The sequence below is a fragment of the Dermacentor albipictus genome, chromosome 8 (genome assembly GCF_038994185.2).
Source record: "Dermacentor albipictus isolate Rhodes 1998 colony chromosome 8, USDA_Dalb.pri_finalv2, whole genome shotgun sequence".
Taxonomy (NCBI): Eukaryota; Metazoa; Arthropoda; class Arachnida; order Ixodida; family Ixodidae; genus Dermacentor; species Dermacentor albipictus.
Window position 1 is genome coordinate 85,731,982 of NC_091828.1, and position 22,974 is coordinate 85,754,955.

At 46.5% G+C, this 22,974-nt stretch overlaps 1 protein-coding gene across 9 annotated transcripts in view; it reads left to right on the forward strand.

Moving 5' to 3' along the window:
• The window catches only part of LOC135898583 (GTP-binding protein Rhes-like), a 354,348-nt gene that overhangs the window by 139,666 nt on the left and 191,708 nt on the right, over nucleotides 1-22,974 (forward strand). For 7 of the 9 annotated variants that reach the window (XM_070523651.1, XM_070523652.1, XM_070523655.1 and 4 more), the window contains exon 2: nucleotides 5,992-6,121. The gene's annotated coding sequence lies outside the window, so the exon portion shown is untranslated. The remainder of the gene's footprint in view (nucleotides 1-5,991; nucleotides 6,122-22,974) is intronic. The other 2 variants (XM_070523658.1, XM_070523661.1) reach the window with 1 other exon arrangement.

Sequence of the window (22,974 nt, forward strand, 5' to 3'; positions counted from 1 at the left end):
CTTCTCATCGGAAATGAGTTAAGCCTCCGCAAGAAATACGTAAGCTAACAAAAGCCCTGCAGGACTGGGATTGAAGAAATGTGCTGGAATGAAAAGAATAATCTCGAGAAAAAAAAAATAGGAGATATGTGGCGCTCCAGAATGCTGCTTTTCTTCTTTTTACATTTAGTTGTTCTTTTTTATTGCTCTTCGTGTCACAGATTCTCATACTTTCAACTGATGCTGTGCCTCTTTTGGATCACCTCCGTTCACAATAACCTCTTGGCTACTTCTTTTTGTAACCGTGGTCACACCGATTATATAATTTGTTTTGCATATTTTGCTGCCTTTACCCTAAGCAGTCGAGGGCTTAGTTGTCACGTTATCCCATCCTCTTTCGCAAGCTCCAATAGACGATCATCCCAAGTCCGATGTCGGCTTTTCATCGGAAATGAGTTAAGCCTCCGCAAGAAATACGTATGCTAACAAAAGCCCTGCAGAACTGGGATTGAAGAAATGTGCTGGAAGCAAAAAAAACAGTCTCGAGAACAAAAAAATATTCGGAGATATGTGGCGCTCCAGAATTCTGCTTTTCTTTATTTTACATTTAGTTGTTCTTTTTTATTGCTCTTCGTGTCGCAGATTCTCATACTTTCAACTCGTGCTGTGCCTCTTTTGGACCACCTCAGTTCACAATAACGTCTTCGCTACTTCTTTTTTAACCGTGGTCACACCGATGATGTTTTGTTTTGTATATTTTGCTGCCTTTACTATAAGCAGTCAAGGGCTTAGTTGTCACGTTATCCCGTCCTCTTTCGCAAGCCCCAATAGACGAGCATCCCTAGTCTTTCCGAGTACCTGCCGGAAGGGGCCTCATGGCACCACGAGATTCAGGCATAGCGTCTAATATGACCTCTATTCTCCTTTTTTTATGTGTCGCCTTTGGCCCCTTTCAACGTGCCCCGCTTTCAATCATACCTTTAGCATATGCTTGCGTGGGCAAATTCAATGAAAGTCAACGGGTATCAATCTCCATTGCGGTACAAGCCACCAAGCAGATACTCCAATAGGGCTGATTTACTGATTCGTTTTTTTTCTTTATCACACCATTTGACGCACTGCTTATTATCTTCATAAATTCATGTGGTGCTTCTTTGTGAAGAAGCTGTATAACTCGTGTTCGAAACTTATCGTTCAAAATCAACAGTTTGTTGTCTCTGGGCGGCCCGTATCTGAACACTTGTTCTCACCCATTGCCCTTGCACACATTCATTCATTCATTCATTCATTCATTCATTCTGTAATGACGAAGATAGCACAAACGTTACTGCGGCCGCACGGCTCTTGAAATGAGGAAGCCGGTGTTCTTGCTTTTGGTCGCGCTGTCGTTTGGCTGGAACTGCTGGACTGCTCTTTGCGTTCGACCATATGTATGACTTATATGCTGTAATTAACATAAGATGTAATAATAGTAAACTGATTTGATTTGACCTGATACGCGGCAATAAACCTCGTAACATATGGTGGAGGTGCGTGGTATCCTAACGCCTCGCCCTGGAACTCCGAAGCCACACTCTGCCCACCTCTACGGCCAAGACCACGCCAGACGACGCTGGTGAGTGACCCAATTCGACTGGACCAGTTACCTGTGGTGCAGTTCGTCAACGAGACCCAGATGTGTTGAGTGGCACAGCTGATACTGACGTTGACGACTGACTTTCGTCGTACAAACGGGTGAGCAGTCAGAACTAACTGGACGATCTGACAAAGCTCACCAAGGTTTGCTTTCTTGCCGTGCGGATGCCACCAACCTCTGGGTCCGAAACCATGAGGCTACTATTGCAAGATGGAATGACATTAAGACAGCTTTCGTGGAGGTATTTGGCCGTCCGGCCGTGCGAAATCTTCGCGCCGAACAACGCCTCCGCCAACGAGCGCAACAGCCGGGCGAGGATTTCACTAGTTGAGACACCTGAGACACTCGCGGAGACACCTGAATCGTCGCGGTACCGAGAATAGTTATCTGGACGATAAATTTGCTTCGTGTGAACGTAGGCTGCACAAACGCACCGTCAGGAATCAGGAATACAGCATTAGAAATCATGTGTGACGCAGGATGGCTTGCCTCAATAGGACCTCCCAAATCGAGTTAATTTGAAAACAGAGAGCCAGATCTTTGAGCCTCACGGGATTCAATTTCTTAAGCTTATAACGACGTTGCCCCGACGTCATTAAAGAGAATCGGTGTAAAATTACAGGATGACTCAGCCCTTCGTTTACCTTTTAGGTGTCGTTCTTCTAGCGCTTGAATCGCACCTCCACACCCTTAATCTCCGCTGCAGCTGCTAATAATGGCATGCTGAGAATGATCTGTAAAATTCAACATGGCGTTACAGGAAATTAGTGAGGTGGTACGCCGGTGAAGTTCAGAATGTGGGTATTTACTCGTTAACGTTTCAATTGTGACTTTAGGCATGTCTTAGTTGATTGCGTACTAGCGTAAAAACAGAAAAACCAGGAAACAAGTGAAAGGATAATATATAGCATGATCATCTTTAAGTTTTATGGAATTAAATAAAATCGCCTGTGGCATTTACTGTCCTTAAGGTGGATTATTGGAAGAGTGGACATTACCAGCACGAAAATTCGAAACACAAATTAAAATAATACCGAGCATTCACTAATTAACTTCTTGATTACTTACTTTACGGCAGATATTGGAACCTACGAATTCTATACGGTGAGCTTGCAACACGCAACCAGGATTACGCTAGTTTCGAGATATTTCTCAAAATGTGGAACGGTATGCATGGGTGTTCCAGTTACTTGCGCGCTTGGATGCATAAAATAGCGTCTTGTTAAAAAAAATGTTTTTTTACGGCAAGTTTGATGACGCATATCTCCAAACTGGCCTCATTCTGGAAATTCATTCCAAGTGCATAAATCACCTCGCAAGCTCACCAGCTACAATTCGTAAATCACAATATGTGCCCTAAAGCAATTAATTGAAAAGATAATTAATTGCCCTTTTTGGTAATTAGCTAGTTAAATGCGCGTTTCTACATCTCGTGCAAGTAGTGTCAAATTTTTTGTATAATCCAGTTCAAGGACTAGAAGTACATCCTCTGCAACAGGCCATTTTTTTATCTTAAATTCAATAGAGCTTAAAAAATTATCACCCTGCATATGCAAACGCTTATCAAGCGCTAGTCACGGATAGTCGTCAGGTGAAGCCCAACCCATAATCCACTGCAGTAGCTCTGTGGTAAGAGTGTTGCGCTGTTTAAGTGGAGGTCGCGAGACCTCTCTTAAGACATCTCATTGCTCAAGCTATGCTTTCTTGTGAGAACTCTACGTTCAGCGCACCTCTATTTTCTAGTCTTTGCTGTCGTTGCATATATCTGTGCTACAATTCACCGCTATGCCAAAGCAACAATCCCAAACAGCCACATTATTTGCCCGTGTTAAATAGTACAACTCACGGCTGAAAAATAAAACTTGGAAGAAAAATAACTGCATTGCTCCGGAGTTCAAAACCTTTCCAGGGTGATCGCAGTGCCCCTTTCATTTTTCCTGGAGCCTAGCAGAGCAAGGCTTCATTCTTTATATATCTAAGACAGGAGCACAGAATACGTGGACCGGTTTTATTGGAGCCCAGGTGGTGGAGGGAGCTTTTTTCTCTTTGATGAAGTTTTCTCGTCTTGCTGGTTTTCTCGCATAATTAATTTAATCTATTCTATTTTCTTTTTGCGTCCATTTGTTCGTTATTTGATCCTCGTTCTGCGATCGACCTGGTTAGCTCAGACGGTACAGTGTGATCCCTCGGAAAGCCATTTGTTTGCGCCGTTCGAACTCAGGGCCAGACGCACACAATTTTTCTTCAGCTGCGTAGCTTTTTTCTGTTGTAGCTTCTCGAACTAGTTAGTCGAGCATGCTGTAAATGTATCGACATTTGGGCAGGTTGGTACTGGTTGAACACCTTAAAGGGCAGTGCAAGAATCCAAAGACAAAAGGCAGGGAACACACAGGACAGCGCTGAATTCAAAACTAACTTTTTAGAACGCATACACAAGCTTAAGTACTATACAACCTATACCGACGTGCTCTCCAATCGATGTCGTCATTGTCAAGGCACAGGCAAAATGCGAAACCCCATAATCTAATGCTACACTATGAAGCGGTTTAAAAATGCAAGTTCACTGTCATGCAAATTTAATGAAGGCATGCTTACACAACGCGATGATTTGCTTATGGTATAGTAGGCCTCAGTAATCTCCCCCACAGTCACGTCTATGTCGGCCCGACAGGTCGATGCCTGAGCATTAGATTGTCAGAGCATAGGCACTGGCTAACGGGTAATGCCTACTCACATGTCGCGCGACATTGCTCTGATCATGGGTGTGCTCCAACCTACGATGACACCACAATACCTCCAGCGCATAGCAATCAGACTTCGAGGGAGATTATTCAGGCGTATCATATCAGAAAGAAAAGAAGCATCGCGTTGTGTAAGCATGCCTTCATTAAATTTGCATGACATCGAATTTGCATTTTCAAACCGCTTCATAGTGTAGCATTAGATTACAGGGTTTTGCGTTTTCTCTCTGCACTGATAATGACGACATCAATCGGACAGCACGGGGTATAGGTTGTAGTAATTAAGTTTGTGTTTGCCTTCTAATAAAGTTAGTTGTGAGTACAGGCGCTGTCGTACTGTGTGTTTCCTGCCTTTTGTCTTTGGATTATTGCGCTGCCCCTTCAAGATGTTCAGTCGGGCATACAACATTTTTTTTTTCATTTCATATTAAAGGACCTATGAGCAAGAGCTTTAATGAGGTCTGAACTAGTATAAGAACCGCAATTATTTTTCTTTTCTTCAGTTTGGCGAGCTACAGCTCTTAGGAGACACGGCGCTAAACCTTTTTTTTTTTCCGGCGGGGCGCAATGCTTGCTATTCCTATGTGCCATTTGAGCCAACACATTTGTTTTTAATAGCGCACTTACTTGTTTTCGCAGTCATAGCCGCGCCTGGCGACTACACAGTCCTCGCCGCAGACGCCATCACCGCTGCTCAGGCACACTTACGTAACACGCTCGTGAATACAGTAGACCTCCGTGCGATTCGTAGCCAGAGAAATGCCTTTGAGTTTAATATGGAGTGCCTGGCTCCTGGAGATACAAGAAGCGGCTGTAGCGACCTGGTGGCGACGCCCAAGAATTCGGCTCGCTGGACTAGCTCGAACAGCGGCGATCGCTTCTTTTGAAATTTCTTTTCAAGCCCTTTTGTTTAATTAGGGGGCCATGCGGTAGTTTGGGCTAATATGCAAGCGCAGCCTCTACTGAAATGTATACGGCAACTTTATTTGGCTTCAGGAAGTTAATTGTCTTCTTGGAAGCCTAACGACCTTTTTGTTTTTTTTTACTCAAGCTCCAATGCAAGGAGGTTAACCAGACTGAGTCCAGTTTGCTACCCTACACGAAATTCGCATCCCAGATGCTTCCAAATTGCAATAACCCGTGTGTTCCTGATATTTTTTTCTTTGAAGAGCGGTACATGCCCATTGACGCTTACCCAGAAGCTCATACCTCTTCACCCTAGTTGACGTGAAAGAGGTTCATTGAAGAGCTGGTTCCCACACCCTCTGCATTCGTGAGGCAGCTCGCTACATCATGTCCCAATTTTGTTGAAGAAGTCGTGTGGCGTGGCTTTGGTTCCGACCGCTGGTTAACGTTAAATGCTTTCCTCTTATTGAAGAGACGTGGACAAAACGGTTATAGACGTAAATGAGTGCCGAAAAGGTACGTGAGCCACCACAAGTGACGGCAAGCGGCGCGTTTCGTGATAGTCATTCCTCGGCGGTTAACGCGATGGAGAGTTGTAGCTTCTTTGCGAGAATCTTTAGCCGCGTTTCCAACAATGCGCAACCTCTGTGCGTTGGTGGCTTCTGAACTTGACATTTCTAGGGTTGAATGTCTGGGCCTCGCCATGACGCAGCAAAATCCTATTTGCAGACCCCTGTATGCCTCAGAGAGTGCGGTACCTTTCGCCGTGAGCTCTGCTGTCTTCTCACCACTTCGTGGTGGTTTGCGCAGACCTTCAATCAAGACATCGCCTGGTGCCACCGGCTCATCACGATCCTGAGTAAGTGGAAGTCGGCTGAGCGAGCTTGCATTTTGCTATCTTCTTCTTTACAGGTACAGTAGCTCGCAGTTGTACACACTCAAAATCACGCGGCAGCGAAACACCCGCACTGATGGAGCTTGCTGCGTCTGCTTCCTACAGTACATATTTTCCCGAAATGTGGTTTGTAGACAGTTACTGTGAGTGCTTGCCGACCGCCAGTGTACTTACGAAAGTTAGTGACGGTGAAACACATTCGCAACACCTTCTCCCTGTCCATTTTGGGAGTATATTTTCCCTCATACTGGCCGAGTGTCGACACAAACGCGAACAAGTACTTTTTGTCCGCTTGTATCTTGTATCCCCCTGTGCAAGTGCGCGCTCTTAGCCCACAACGAAAAACGTCGCTGCTCGACATCAGTGGATGAGAGCCGTCGTAATGCGAAAGAGTCGTACACTCAGACAGCTTGTCGTCTAGGCCGTTGAAAGCAGCTGAGTGCGGGGATTCCAATCTGCACTTAGCGTTTTGAATCAATAGATGCTGAAAAGGTTCAGCGATGGACGCTTTCTCGTTCGTAAATAGCTATCACTGCTAAAAGAAAATATTGTACCTTTGACTTGTTTGTCGGCTCTCGAGCCTTTGTTAAGGCTTCAACCTTTTCATGCGTTGGCCAACTCCTACATCACTCACGTTGTAGCCCGGAAAGTGCACTTCCAGAACTTCAAGTGGGCATTTCTCCATGTTTGCATTGATGCCCGCTTGCTGCAATCGCTGCAGAACAGCTCTTAGCCGGAGTAGATGTCTTTAATTTGATGCAAACATGATGAGAATGCTGTCTGGATAGACGCGTACTCCGGCCAGACTAGCGAGCAATAAATCCATGAAGCGTTGGCTTTGTGATCCTGAGGCCGAAACGCCGCAGGGTAGACGCTTCACAAAGTAGCAACCTTCAATAGTATTGGTGGTCAGGAATTTCGACGTCGCTTTGCCGACGTGCAACTGTTCGTAAGTTTGTGTTCTGTTTATCTTCGAAAATATTTGTCCTCCGCGTAGTGTTGAAAGCAACTCAACTACAGTTGGAACGAGGATACGCCATTGGGTGGATGCTTGTGTTTACCTCAATGCTGTAGTCACCAGTAATGTCGCCATCTATTTACTGTCAGCAACATTTGTGGATGAATAGCAAGGCAAGGCCGCCTGCAGCGCAAGCGTCTCGGTGGCTCCACATCGTCAAGATCAAATTGGCTTGCTCACCAGTCGCCGCTATAAATTACAATTGAATTCAAATTTTGTGGAGTTTTTCATCAATGTTGAGAATTGTGCATGTGAGACAAGTTTGTTTCTTTACGGAATGTTGCAGTCATATAGGGACACATTATAAGTATTTGATAATGTGTGATAATATTTTATAAGTATTTAGGTGGCTTTAAAATTGTAAAAAATTTCTTGCAGCGTCTACATTATTATCCGAAACAGAAAAAAACATGTATATTATTAAATATTTATGCATGCAAGAGATGGTTGACAACTCGTCCAATGCAATGACCAAATGGAGCCGTGGCAAGTAGGGGGTGCAAGGTATTTTATAGAATCTAAAGAAGTGAAAGTAGCTGTAGCAATCCCCCAGTGTGGGTATGAGCCATAACATGAAGCCACCACCACCACCATCATCATCATCTTCTGCTTCTTCTAATTCTTCTTCTTCTTCTTACAATGCACCTTGGTTATTATGAGGGACGAAGTGATTCTCGTCAAGACCACTGTTCCTTCGCGCTGCAGTATTTTCTGCTTTTTCCCGCATTTTACTGGGAGACGCCGCTCCCATTGCCACGGCAATGGAAGTGGAGTCGGCATAATGCCAACGCGACATGACGGCTTCGGCAGGAACTGGCCCGAGGAAGAGAAATTGCCCTCCTAGTCAAGTTGACAGTGACGACACTGTGTTGTACTCCTGCTCAAGCGATGACGCGGCAGATGTTGAAGGCTTTCGTAAGAGTGGTACACCGGAAGGCCAAGAGAAGAAACATCAGCGGACGGTCTTCGTCAAGTAAGTCTACCGCCATGCAACAGCTAAGGACATCGGCGCACACAATTATTTTTGTGCAGGACGCACCTGCCGACAACCTCAACCCCCTTAATCGGCAAGCGATTTCCGTTTCTCTGGAGGCTCTTGTCCAAGGAGAAATCAAACATATCAGAATCAATACTCGAAAGAGCGTCCTGGCTATTGATATCCACAGCCGAAGCGTAATCAATCCTTTGATGACAGATCTCCTGGGCAACATCAACGTCCACTACCTCATTCCGCAGGACAACGAAACCACGGCTGGTGTTCTTTATGATACTGACACATCGATTAGCGACAGCAACCTGCCAATTTTAATCAAACCTGCGACAGATGGTGTTGCCTTACTACAAGCTCGGCGCCTTGGCAAGTCGACCTGTGTAAGGCTCGTGTTTAAAGATGACTGCCTACCATCACGTGTAAAGGTCGGCCACTTTCGGGCATGTGGTATGACCTTTCGTACCCAAACCACTTCAGTGCAGAAGGTGTCAATGAATTGTACACGTGAGTGCTGTCTGCCGAAATACGATATGCCCACGATGTTCCGAACAACACGACACTGACACTTGCCGTGCAAGAGAGCTCAAGCGCCCAATTTGTGAAGGCTCGCACGCTGCATCCTCAAAAGACTGTCCACGCCTAAAGAAATAGCAGAAAATCTTGAGAAAAATGGACAGAGACGGATGATTGCACAGAGATGCTTCTGCGGCGATAAGGCGACATCGCTCGTGGAAACGAAAGTCTAAGAAATCCCCTTCCGGTTCAAGGGAAATGTTTCGTCCGGCAACGGCGCCTCCTGTTCCACCTGTCTCCAGTAAGAGCACGAACGTCAACGAAAATGCGGCCATGCTATTCCTGCTTCATCAAGTGAGGTATGGCCAGCACTGCCAAAGACATGCTACGCGCCAGAGCCACAGCGCATCACTCGCCACTTAAAGTCAAATGTCACTTCAGTTGACGAAATGTGAGACAAGGATTCACAAGTGATTGGTAGGCTCCAATCGCTCACGAATGTCATGCGTCTACTACTGTCAAACATGGACACTCTGGCTGCTCGTAGCTCACTGCAAGAACTGGACGCGCTGACTCCAGTACTTGAAAGCATCGCATAGCACCATGACCCGCCCCTCGCTGCCCTTCCACAAGGAAGTCAAGAAAGCATCTCTATTGCAGTGAAATGCCCGTGGTCTTATATCGAGAATTTAAGATTCTAGACAGTTTGTCTTCGAAAACTGTTTTCCCATCCTCGTAATTTGCGAACCGAACGTGCAGAATGTTATACGCATTTCTGGTTATGAGGCATTCATGTCCTCTATTTGTGGTGATGTGAGCAAGGTAATTGTATATATTAGATGTGATCTGACTAACGTGGTTCACCCATTCCCGCCTCACGACGACAACCAGTAGGTTGGTTTAATTGTGAAAACGTATAAGCTGACGCTCACACTCGTTGCTGTTTACACTGCTCCTTCGACTGGCTTCGACTCTAAACGACTGCACGACGTGCTATCAGCGGTACCCGACCCTGCGATTTTTGCCGGAAATTTTAATGCTCACCATCCGATATGGGGGAGTTTGAAGGTGGACGCCAGCAGAAGGAGACTAGTATCCTTTGCCACACAGCACGACCTTTAATGCCTCAACGACGGTAGTCCGACATATTTACGCGGGCTTACATACAGCAGCTGCCTAGACTTGACCCTGCTTTCTCGGCGTCTTGAAAGAAATGTGAGATGGTTTCCACACATCGAATAACATGGAAGCGACCACATTCCGACGTACCTGAAGATCAAGGGACTATCTAAATGGCCCTCCACGACCCTCCGGCGAATTGAATGGTTGGCGTTTCGGTCACACATGGAGGAAGTATGTCAGCAAGGGAACCATTCAAGTCTGGAACACGAAATTTGAAAGCCATGCAAGAGACAACGCGTGGTTTTCAGCTTTCCCTGAAATATGAAGAATTTGAAGCCGAACTGTAGCGTCTACGAGCAATTCGCCGGCGGGCGGAAAGAAGATACAGGAGAACTAAATCCATCAATGATCTCAGAGAGGCAAGATGGGTGGAAACGAAGATTCAACGCCGCATTCATGCGCTACAATCCCAAAGGTGGAAACGTTTTTGGTAGTCATTGGATCCACGTCAGCGATTATCTCAAATATGGAGAACCGGGCTTGGTCTTTGCGTATCACCGCAACAGCGTGTTCCTTTCAAATCCCTCGCTTTGCATCAAGGTCGCAGCGAAATTGACATTGCTGAAGAATTTTGCTCAAAACTTGCTAGCTTGCTGCTTCAACGCGTACATACACCATGTGACACACCTGTGCCACGGGATTCCTGCGTGAATCTAAAGTTTTTGGTGGAGGAGCTCGAAGCGGTACTGGCGTCTTGCAGGCGCTCTTCGTCACCTGGGCCGGACGGCGTTACCTATGCGGCGCTCGCCAATCTTGGGCAGAGAGCACGACTGATGCTGCTAAACCCCTACAACGAATCTTGGCGAACCATTTGGTTCCGCATGAATGGAAATGCAGCCGCTTGGTTCCGCTTCTCAAACCTGGTAAACCGCTGCTATATTTGTCATCGTACCGCCCCATCAATCTGGCCAGTCGCATAGGGGAAAAACACCGAAAGACTGATTTTGCCGCGCCTGGAATGGTGCCTGGAAAATTACAACATTTACCCAGATGCTATGGCTGGCTTCTGGCGTGGGCGCTCATAGTTAATGCCATCCATAGTTGATGTCATCGATTTCATCACGTTTGTTCAACATCAAAAACGTCTGAAACGACCCACTACGGCATTATTCCTTGACATAAAAGGCACCGATGATAACATAGCACATTATGCCATTATAAAGGCTGATTGAAGCGAGAATCGGTGGCCGCACTTTTCAGTGGCTACGCAGTTATTTGACCAATAGGCATTTCTTCGTGATGACCGAGGATGGCGCCATGACTCAGCACCAAACGTTCTGTGGAGTACAGCAAGGCGGAGTGTTGAGCCTGACGCTATTCAACCTAGTGCTCGTTGGCCTAGTCAGATGCTTGCCCAACACAGTTCAGGTATCAATCTATGCAGACGACTTCTGCATTTGGGCGTCTGCTGTAACCCGACTGCAAGTACGAGCATGGCTACAAAAGGCAGCTACGTTAAAATCACTCTACTTGCGAAAACAGAACTTAGAGCAGTCTTCAGAGAAATGCTGCCTTGTTACATTCACTCGGAAGGCAATGAAGCGTTACTCTGTAAGTGTCAATGGACAAGCAGTTGCAAGTGGACAGAAATACCGCTTTTTAGGGGTAATTATCGACCGTGACCTATCATGGAGCCCACCCGTTTGATACCTAAAGAAGAGGTTAATGACAGTAATGCATCTCTTCAAATTTCTCCGCAGAAAGTCATGGGCACATCGGTGCGGTCAATGCTGCATCTTTATAACGGTTTTTTCCTCGGTTTCGCAAGATACAGTCTCCCTGTGCTTGGTAAAACCGGCAAAATAAACCAGTATACTCCAGGGACTACAAGCTCAAGCCCTAAGGGCGTGTCTCGGTCTTCCGAGGTGTGCGTCTACAGCGGCAACGATTGCCACAGCTCACGATCACCCAATATCAACGTACTTGGCAACCGACGCTCTCAGGCTGCATATTCGGCACGTTGCCCGAGTACCTTCTCGCCATCTTGCCGCTCTACCCGCAGAGAGGCCACACGCAACTTTCAGTCGTATAATTGTTGCCAATCGTACCTAATTGCCATCGAACTACATGCCTGCAGCAAGACCATCTTCACCTTCATAGTGCCTGCACAGACCCGAAATACGCTTCACCGTCTCATGAATCATGAAGAAAGCTAATATTTCGTCATTTGCCCTGAAGCAGGCCACATTAGAACTTTTACATGAGGTGCACAGTGGCCACGTACACGTTTACATCGATGGCTCCAATCACATCTGCAACTTCAGCTGCTGCTGTGGTGATACCAACAAGATAAACGTTAAAACAGCTACGTTAAAACGACGTTAAAGTACAACTAAAAACGTCACATGTATCATCAACGACAGCTGCTGAACTGGTAGCCTTGCCGTGCGGCTATTCATTTCATTAAGGAGGAACAACCCCTTGCATGGTCAGTCTTCTGTGACTCCAAGGCAGCCCTACAGAGTGTACTCTCAGCAGTGCGCCGCGGATCACATGAGCGGCTCATCGCAGAGATCAGGAGTCCACCATCGCGTAGCTGACAAAGGACGCGATATAATATCAGTGGTTGCCTTGTCCCTTTGGCATACATGGCAATGATCGAGCAGACGCAGCTGCCCGATCTGCCCATGATGGCGTCAACTGCGTTGCCATTCCTCTTTGGAGAGCCGACGTAGCGAAAAAACATTTTGCACATGCGCGTGACCTGACATTAGCTCAATGCAATTCATCCGAGTTCACAAGTGCACGCATACCCTTCATACCCTGGACCCTAATTTACAGCACCGTATTCAGCCCGAGCTTCCACGACGTGACTACACCCTTCTAGTCCGTTTATGGGTTAGAGTAGCATTTTCAAATGCGTACTCTTTTCTTATCGGATTGGCCAACAGCCCACTTTGTGACTTCTGCGGGTGCAATTAAAAATCGTGTACCTTCTTTGTCAGGGCTCTCGTTTCAATCCTCAAAGAGCAGTCCTCTCAACCACCCTAGACAAACTGAACAAGTGCCCAGGGACAGGAAACGAGAACCTTGGAAACTGTCCTACGTGAACATCAGCGCGATCCGCTATGAAGGCGCTGCTGCGGTACTTAAAAGACCCGGGACTTGCTGTCGAATTGTGACTGCACACTGTGTGACGTAGGATTGTACGGTGACACTGCGTAACACTAGTAACGCCTTTGCGGGCTGTGTGACAGTGCCCACAGAAACAGTTCGTGTGTGTGTGCGTGCGTGTGTGTGTGTGTGTGTGTGTGTGTGTGTGTGTGTGTGTGTGTGTGTGTGTGTGTGTGTGTGTGTGTGTGTGTGCATGCGTGCGTGTTTCTTTTCTTTTTTTTAATTTTTTATCCTTCTCTCTCACACCTATCGCATCCCCTTGCCCATCCCCCAGCGCAGGGTTACCAACTGGAGAGGATCTCTGGTTAACCTCCCTGCCTTTCCCTCTCTCTCTCTCTCTTGGTCATTATGAGAAAGGTAAACTTTCAACAATCGATCATGCTTCTGACGTAATAGCTTTGCGGAAACCCGCATGGTGGACAGAAGTAATTAATAAAGGTAAAATGAGACATCCACCCAATCCTAGTACTTACTACAAAAAAAAAACCATACGGGTTCCTCGAAAGAAAAGCCTCCCAGTTGAGGAAAAGTTGTTACCAAAACTGTTGCCAAAACATTGCCTCTAGTTGTTGATAAGTTCGACTTCACCCTGCCATTCAGATGGTGGAGGGGCAGCCTCGGAAAAGCGGTAGTCCCGGGTTCGAGTCCCGGACCACGGCGAGTTTTTCTTTCGGAGAATCCGAACGGGCTTCCTTTGTCCTAATTGCTACGATTGGGTGGATGTCTCATTTTCTTTTATTAATCGAGCATGCTCTTTGATCTTAGCGGGATAAAAATGAAGTTAATTTATTCGCGCCTCACATTGTTCTATACTAGCGACGTCGACTCTCTTGCGAAGCTTATTTCCACAAGCGCAAGCAACACAAATCTCCCTCCGAGTTCTCTATTGATCGTTATATGCACCGCCTATAGAGTGTGTATGGTACGGAGTTGCGTAATAAATTACCTACTGCGTGGAATATTATTGAAAAGAATTGGATTCCAATGAGCACGCATACTGCCAGGAGATCTAGGTTTTGTAAGTGCTGCGAAATTAAATTAGCTGCTCAGAATTCGTTTGTAGAAACGATGTTTGTTCAAATTTGGATGGGATTGTTTTTAGTTCGCCAATTTTTTGTTGCAGTACGACGAGCTTATACGGTCCTTCTAGGATTATTTTATTATAATACAGCGCATTTAAGCCAAGCTTTTATGTCTTCGCTTGCTTAATTTTGAATATTTGAATGTCTTGAACCACGTGCCCGTAAGACGAAGGGCTCAAATTCAAGCAATGACTTCGTGACTCTACCTAGCCACGCCATTTTTTCGCCGTTTGCAGAGACAATCTTTGACTTCAATTGAATGTCATTTATACGTCCTGACGGTGTTCTTGTTTACTCTTGCAAATTAAAGAAAGATAGGTACGAGGCTTCATTTACACAGAGTCCGTCAAACAGCTTTTCTTTCCATTCGCTAGCCAAGCAAGAGGATTTATCGCTTCGAAACTCTAAGGCAGTTCTGCAGACCTTGCGAGGCACTCGGTGCTGCCCTTGTCGAGGATTATCGCAATCCAAGGCGCATAATCTGGGCTGCCTTATGTGAACAAAGGGCTGAGGGAAAAGAAAAAAAATTAGTTTCCTTAGCTCTGGTAAATGAATGAATGATGACGGCATCGCGGGCTTAGCCACCGTGAAAGGTCAATAGCAAATTCTTAACAGGTAGAAAGAATTCCATGAAACACCAATCAAGGTCGCACAAAGGCGAGAGCGTACAATCCTCGTTGGGCTTCAACGCACATTTAAGCAATATTTAGCTTGTCCTCTTTTTTGGATGCTTCTTTCTTGTTTTAATATATGGCAACTTGGACGGGAAAACGGCTCAGTAAAGTGCACTCGCGGAAGAAGAATTTCGCATGCCTCCGGTGAGGGCCTTGTCAGTCGAACATATTTTCATCCTTATCTGAAGCGATTGAGTGAGCTCTTCATAGTTTGAACGAACAATGACAACCATTCCACTCTGTGAAGACGGAATGGCAGCGAAAGCACTTTGCGTTTTGTTTGACAGCTTTGACAGTCGTCAGCTTTCATTCCACATTCTACTGTCCAGATTCCATCTTAACAGAGTGAAATAGTCGTCATTTGTTCTCACCGCGATTGTCGTGTTCGTCGAGCATCGCGGTAACGTTCTTCCTCGGTGGTCGTTTCGCCCCGGCGCCGTTTACATTCTCGCTGCTGTTCTTATCGCCGCTCCTCGTGCGCATGTTGTTCTTCGGGTGCGCGAACTATATCGCGCCGGCGCCGTTTACATTTTCGTTGCTGTTCTCTTCGCCGCTCCTCGTGCGCATGCTGTTCTTCGGGTGCACGTACTAGGTGTCCGCCCCATCGATGTCGGTGCTGAAAACAGCGTCGTTACTTCTGCTTATATACTGCGGTAGCTTTGGCGACAAGCTATTGTTCACGGCGAGCGTTATAATCTGGCGCGCATTTTGACATCGGCACCACCGCATTGCACTCGTATAGGTTTGTTAGAAAGGCCTAAGTCCGTTCCTGTGGCCGGACGCCGAAATACTATGGAAGGTTAGTCATATACAGCTTTCTTTGTATAAATAGGAGAGCTTTGCACAAAGTGAACGAGGGCACTGAGCATACGATGTCAAGAAGTTGTTACTATCGTGCAAACAACAAAAGCAACAGTGAACACGAAGACACAAACTGGAGAAAATAAACAAGGGAAGTACTTGGATACGCTTCCAGGAATAGGGAACGGGGGAAGGAGCACACATTGCACCGGAGCCAGTCGGCCAGATTGGAGATCATGTAGGCAAGGCGTCGTTACGCACAGTGAACAAAGGTGAAGCTGCAGACGAAGTGCCGAAAGACACAAGCGGAAGAGAAGGAAAGGAAAAGAGCGACTAAGGAAAGAAATCGGATTGAAGGCGAGGCATTCACGGCGGCAGGGCTTGTCTTCATGGAACTGATTAGATCGAGCTGCCTCACATCATCGACTGCGTTTCAGACGTGAGATCGCGCACGTCGGAAAAATGCTTGCATCGTTTCTTCCCTTACAATAGCCACGGGTCAAATGCGCGTTACCATGTGTATTTCATGCGAATTAGTGAGACAAGAACTGTGCACGCAATTCGAAGAATCGGCCGCGTTCTGCGAACCATCTCACGGATTATTTGCATCTTAGCATCTCACGGTTTCTTTGCATCTTAGAACTAAAGAATTCTGTAGATATCTGGGTAATGTTGCTTTCGTGGCTTTGTTATGCGAGACGCGATCTCCTCTGTGAGCCATTCCCGCTGCGCTGACGCAGTGAATTCGACGTTCTCTTGCGCGCGAAGTCACCGGTCCAGCACATGGACGCTGTCTTTAAATTCCACTGAGGCGAAATGCAAACAGTCAAGTCGGCTAGCGTGAAACAGTTGCCGAAAGCAAATAGCTCACCGCCGAATACGCCGACAGTCCCAGGGTTAACTCTAGCGCGCAAGTTTAAATACCGGAGAAAGTGGACGCGTGCGACATACACGGTACCGGGCAATTTTGCCGTGTCACCTGCTCGCCGTGTGTCAAACGTGGCCGTGACGAAGACTGCATCGTGACTGCAAAGGGACGACGACGGAATCGCGACGTAGGGACAATGACGGAACGACGAAGGTGGTGTGACGAAGGCGACGACACGGTGACAGTGAGATGACAATTCTGGAATGGTGGTGGTCGTGTAACGATGACACTGTGACGACGAGAGCGTGACGACGACTACGACGGTACGACGATGACGACACAATGACGACACAATGACGACACGATGACGACACAATGGCGACACAATGACGACATGATGACGACATAATGACGACACAATGACGACACGATGACGATGACGGCACAATGATGGCACAATGACGACACAATCACGGCAACAATGACGGCACGATGACGACACAATGACGACACAATGACGGCACAATGACGACACAATGACGACACGATGACGGCACGATGACGGTGGCAAGATGACTGCTGGACGACGGGCACGCAACATGTTTGCGTAAGGCCGGGCGAAAGTAGTTTACAATACGAGAACACTAAACCTACTCTGAAGAAGGTGCACTCCCATATAGATTAAAATCTGTAAGGAACGCAGAGTGCTACCACTAATGCTCCTCCGGCTTCGGGCAGTCGATGTGAGTGATGCGGACTTTATGAGCAGCAGTGGTGACGTACGTGGCATTCACGAAAGCCATGGTTTGGGCCTTCTCTTCAGTTTCGGCGCGCCACTTTTGGTATTAGGAGCGTTCTAGATCAAAACTGTGCGTGATCTATTGATATTTAGGCGTGCGCACCTCGTTATTATTAAAAAAACGGAGCAATACGAACTAGATAGGCCCTCTGTTTTACTGTGAGAAATTATACCATGCACCACAGGGAAAGCATACAGAAAGAAATTCAACAAGAGCGGACACTCCCTAGAGCTCAGTGGCCGAATCGACTTTGGCGCACCAAGCGGATGGGATTAGCATATTGCTGTTTCTGTTTTCGGCGCAAGCGTTTTGAACGCCAGCTGGTACACGCCACGCCGGCTCCGCTAATCGGCGCGGCATTTATTTCTCTTTTTCGTTTATACTGCAGAACCACTCGTGGCCTTGGCGCGGAATCATTTTATTATTCAGTAAAAATGATTGCGAATGATCTTTACAAGCCTATACTGAATCTGTGTCACGTGCAATTTCATAAGCGCAAGACGTCTTCTGAAATGACGAAATGTTTATTTTGCTCTATATAAATGCTCGTACCGGGCGTTTTGTGCATTCATCCAAAGTTGTGGCACCAGGTAAGCAGCAGTCGTTGCCGTACGAACCTCCACCAGACGCCACCAGCTGTAAAAAAGTAAATTACAAGCATGCATCCCTTTGGTATATTGATCTAACAGGAGTACTGTGTGTAGAGATGAAACATGCGTATGTGGTGAATGCATAGGCAGCTTTACAGATAAATTCACTTTTACATACATTCTTTAGACACATGGTTCTCCAAAACATTGCCACAATATATGAAGAAATTACCCTATTTTCAAGCTTCCCTCCCTTCCCGGGCATTATTTCCAGCTATTTAAGAGCACAAATACACGGGTCACCTCGCGTTTCCAAAACAGCTTGGCCTCAGTCGACGCGATGGCACGCCAAGTTCACAGAGGTGGCCACAACAAAGGCTCTCAGCCAGACCAAGTTACACACTCGCAGAATGTCTTCTAGTCACACTCAAGACAAATTCGTGATTGCAAAGACTGCTTTCAGCCGCTCAAAAGACAGAATTGTCAAGTTCTTGGTTTTTGAGCTCCTCGGCATTACCTTTTACGCATCCTGCAAGAGCAAGCAACACACTCCCGTGTTGAGCAAAACGTGAACATTGTTGTCACTCTTGTAAGTTGTGTTTTCGACAAGCGTGAGCGCTAAAAGAAGGTATATGTTGTTGCTGCGCCATAATAAGCGTCACAAACTTGACCCACTAAAATTCAGTACACGCCAAACTAACTGTGACCACGGTCGGCTTGCATTTTTTTTTTATAACTGCTTCACAACCTCAGGCGCGGCGAGCGTACCTCAAAGGTATCCCAAAAGTTACGAAATTAATTGCTATAATTTTGCGGGTCAGAGAATGCGTCACGAACTTGTCCCAGTAAGATTCAGCGCATGCGAAACTGCGGCACACAACCGAGCTGCTTTTCGGTAACTGTTGCACAATGCCAGGCCGGGCGCGCGTACCTCAGAAGTATCCCAAAAAATTGCCAAATACACTATTTGGGGGGGGGGGTGGAGGTGGCTCAGGAAAAGCGCCACGAACTTGTCCCAGTAAGATATAGTACACGCGAAACCGTCACTACGGTCGAGCTACATTTCTCTAACTGCATCGCATAGCCAGGTGCGGCAAGTGTGCCCAAAAACTACAGAAATATGTCACAATAACGTTGGGGCTCATAGAAGGCATCGCAAAAATTTCCCAGTACGAGTCATTAACTCAGATTAACTGCGCCAGAACGGCCGAGCTGTTATTGGCTAACTGCGTCACTATAGTCTCGGTTTTGTGTCGCGAGCCTAAATTTGCTTGGAATGCGTCGCAGACTCTCCAACAAGATTTCTCATCTCGCCGTAGTCGAATAGTGCAGTGGTGCCGTGTCGAAAGGTAGAAGGAACGCAAGAAAATGCCGGGAACAAAACAAACAGGCTACATTTAAAAGAGACGGGTCGCCGAGCAGACGAACTTCACATGCGCAGCCGGCCTCGCTCGCTTGGGTGGCACGTCTGGTGCATGACGCATCACATGGTGCGTCTGGCGTGCCGCAAGCTTGTTGCTAGGTGACGCAAGAAAAACAGGTCGCGAAGTATAAGTTCACTTATACGCAAAACATTTTTTAGTTTTAGCGGGAAAGAATAAGAATTAAATAAAACGTTGTCTGTAAGTTCATTTCACATTCTTTTTGTCCGATGCTTGCGTCAACTAACGGATGGGATTAACACTAGGCGTGACGTGTTTCTTTCCTGTTGCCAGTTTTCGCCGAGTGTCCCTTGTTGAATTTATTTCTCTATGGGGAATGTTTCTTCCTAGTGGCCCCTGAAATCCATGAGCCGAGAGAACTCCATGAGTCGAGAGAAATTGTGTTTAGGTAAACAGCGCCGCCCTTTTCGCATCTCGAGCTTACGGGGGCAGGAACTCCCAGCCACAGGCGTGGAAAACCGTTCCTGTCTTTGTAATCCCGTTTTACGCGACCGCCAGTGTATAGCGAGAGTGGGCTTTAGACAGTTAGCTGCAGGAAGGGGTCATTGTCCTTTGAACGCCATCCGGAGCACCTGAGACCGACGACAGCTGTTGCATCTCTTTAACGCTGCTTTGAGCAGATCTCTCGGATTTTCACGCAAGCTCTCGTACAAATGCAAAGAAGGTGAAAAAGAAAAAACTGGATTCTCTTCCGCGACGAATCCGCGATCTAATATTGTATTGAAGTCGGAGAATAAAAAAACCGGCGTGATGTTTCCCGAGACAAAACCCGCGAGATCCAAGACGAGTTGCGGGTTGAATCGGCGTGTCAGCGACGAGGAATGTTCGCGCGCGAGGCTTAGGCCCGAGAAGGAAAAAGACAAATAACAAAAACAAACTCGCGCAAACACACTAACACAATACCTGTTACCCGATACCAATATATCAGCCCGTCCCACGTCACATCTCTTGATGTCGAGTTGGGCGAGAGGGGTCGTTCGCGCGGGGGCGTGAAAGTTCGGAACTAAGTAAGATATGCCGATCGTAAGACCACGAAAACCTTGCGTAACGCAGATTCCCGCGACCTCGCGAGTTGTCCGGCCAGGGTTCAAGTGACGCGTTGTGGACGCCACAGCCAAGTCGGTCAGCGGCCTCAAATTTGCCTAATCGAACACATGGTCATCGCTCTCACAGTTACAGTGACCTTGGCTACCACTAAGTTGCCCAGCGAAAGATAACCAGTAAATGAAGCAAAGAGAAAGGCGAATGACGTTTCACGCGAATCCTTTCTTGGTCGAACAGAAACGAGAAGGCTGCGAAAGGTTGGAGACGCCCTTGAATGAATGGAATTATGGGGTTCTACGTGCCAAAACCACTCTCTGATTGTGAGGCACGCCGTAGTGGAGGACTCCGGATATTTGGACCACCTGGGGTTCTTTAACGTGCACCTAAGTCTAAGCACACGGGTGTTTTCGCATTTCGCCCCCATCGAAATGCGGCCGCCGTGGCCGGGATTCGATCCCGCGACCTCGTGCTCGGCAACCCAACACCATAGCCACTGAGCAACCACGGTGGGTGAGACGCTCTTGCGCACTGGTAATTGGAACCTTTATACATCAGAAAGAAGGAGAATGCTTGTATTAGAGAGACATGCGTAACATTGCGCCGCCGTTATCGATGGTTTCTAGAAAAACCACCTTGATGTCGTTGGTTCACGAAATTGCTAGGATGACTGCGTTGTTACTTTCAACTTGGGCACTGTGTGTTCAGTACGCGCGGATTGCCGCTTCACAATTGAAACATGGAATTCGCTACCAGGAACCAACCGTTCTCTGCCGTTTAATGTATTCTTGTCTGTACTCCCTCAACATTGCGCCTAAGCTTTGTTGCCTATTGTATTTCTTTCTTGTATTGTATTATCCACTCCTGCTATAGCCCCAGCAGGGGCTGCAGTGTGTGTAAATAAATAAATAAATAAACAAATAAATAAATAATAAATCAATAAATATGCCGCATTTACTCCCGTAAATTCCGCACTTGCTTATCTGAATTCGTGCCGGGAGCGGCCTTACACGAGGCACGTTGAGGGCTACTCACTCAAGTCTCGAGCCGCTCTCAGACGCGCAGTTTGCACATATTCAAGCAAAGGCTACCGCTTCACAGTCGCCGACTAATTTTTTGGACATGGACTAGTGCGATCTTGTGGGGGCTTGCGTTAATTAACCTGTATACGCGACTATGCGTGGGACATGTAATGAAGCAATTTTTTGTCGGAATTCTCGCACTCTAAAGTGTGGTAGGCTTCACACCAGGGCTGGCGTTACGTGAGTAAGTCCGGTATGTGCGGTCTGCCCCAATTAAGCATCAGTTGCGGGTTATTAGTCGCATTGCGCTTGTCTTCTATTGCCCCGTCTTCAGAGAAAACTTTACGTCAGATTCAACTCTGATTTTTTTTTGTTCAAGTACACGTAAAACGGCGAAATTCAATTAAACGTGTCAAATCAAAATTATATCGTTTTTCATGAAAGAAGACGCCACAACTGAAAATTTTGGCACAACTCATCTGCGATGACTATCCAAGTATGCAAATTATATTTTTTGATACAATTATCAATTCGAAGAAATTTTAAAGGACCTATTTTTTTATTGAAGAGAGCGCCCTGAACGAGGTTAGGCGGGCACTTTTAGGCTGCACTAACTTCGAGCTCGTCCCACGAAAATTGTTTGTAGATAGCCGAAATAAAACTGGTCTGACAATGCCAGGAATGGCAATTCGCCATAAAGGCTGAGTAATCAGCTTGACAAACGGTTACGGTGCTATACAAGGTGATAACAGCAGCGTAGGACATAACGACGCTCATAAACGAATCCCTTCTAGTCATCGTAACACAAGGGGAATAAAAAAAGAGAAAAGCATGCAGAAGCCATCGCCGACAATCACATTTAACTGATGTGATAGATACTAAAGCTACAGAAATGAATTGTACGAGAAGGTTCAAAAATAAAACGTGTATGCATGTCGACTTTTGTACTACATCACAAGAAGGCAATGATTAAATTGTGTGGTCTTACATGCCAAAACCACACTATGATTCGTCGCAGTGGGGAACTCCAAAATAATTTTAACCACTTGGAATTATTTAAAAGGTACCCATTACAGAACGCCACGGGCATTTTTGCATTTCGCCGCCGCCAAATACGGCCACCGCGTCCGGGATTCGATCCCGTGTCCTCACCCCGAAGACACCAAATCATTACGATGGGTTCAACATGGCGTCATCCACCCACCTGTGACCCGTGAGAAATGAAAATAAACACAGAGCAGCAGCAACTAGAGCAAATAAAAAAAAACGCTGAGACAGGAAACACCGTTCAAAATTATCTGTCATGTGGAGTAAAATAATTTCAGCACTGAATATACCTCAGAAATAAAATCGTACTTCACTTTGTCAGTCTTACATAACATGGTAGAGTGTACAAGCGCGACTTGGACGAGGACGAAGAAAGAAACAGATACACAGACACAGCGCTTCACTTTCAACTATATATTTTATTTTCGCACGCATCGATAAATATATACCGTGCGAGCGGAAACAAACGTGACAGCAAAAAAGAACATTGATTGGTACATTTGGTTGAACCGGACATGTGTGCAAGGCAAGGGAAAAAAAGGGGAAAAAAATCTACAATTGTCCCGAAGACAAGCCAAGGAATCGTATCTCCTTTTCCAAAAGTGATACCGAAGGTTTGCTTACGCACTTTT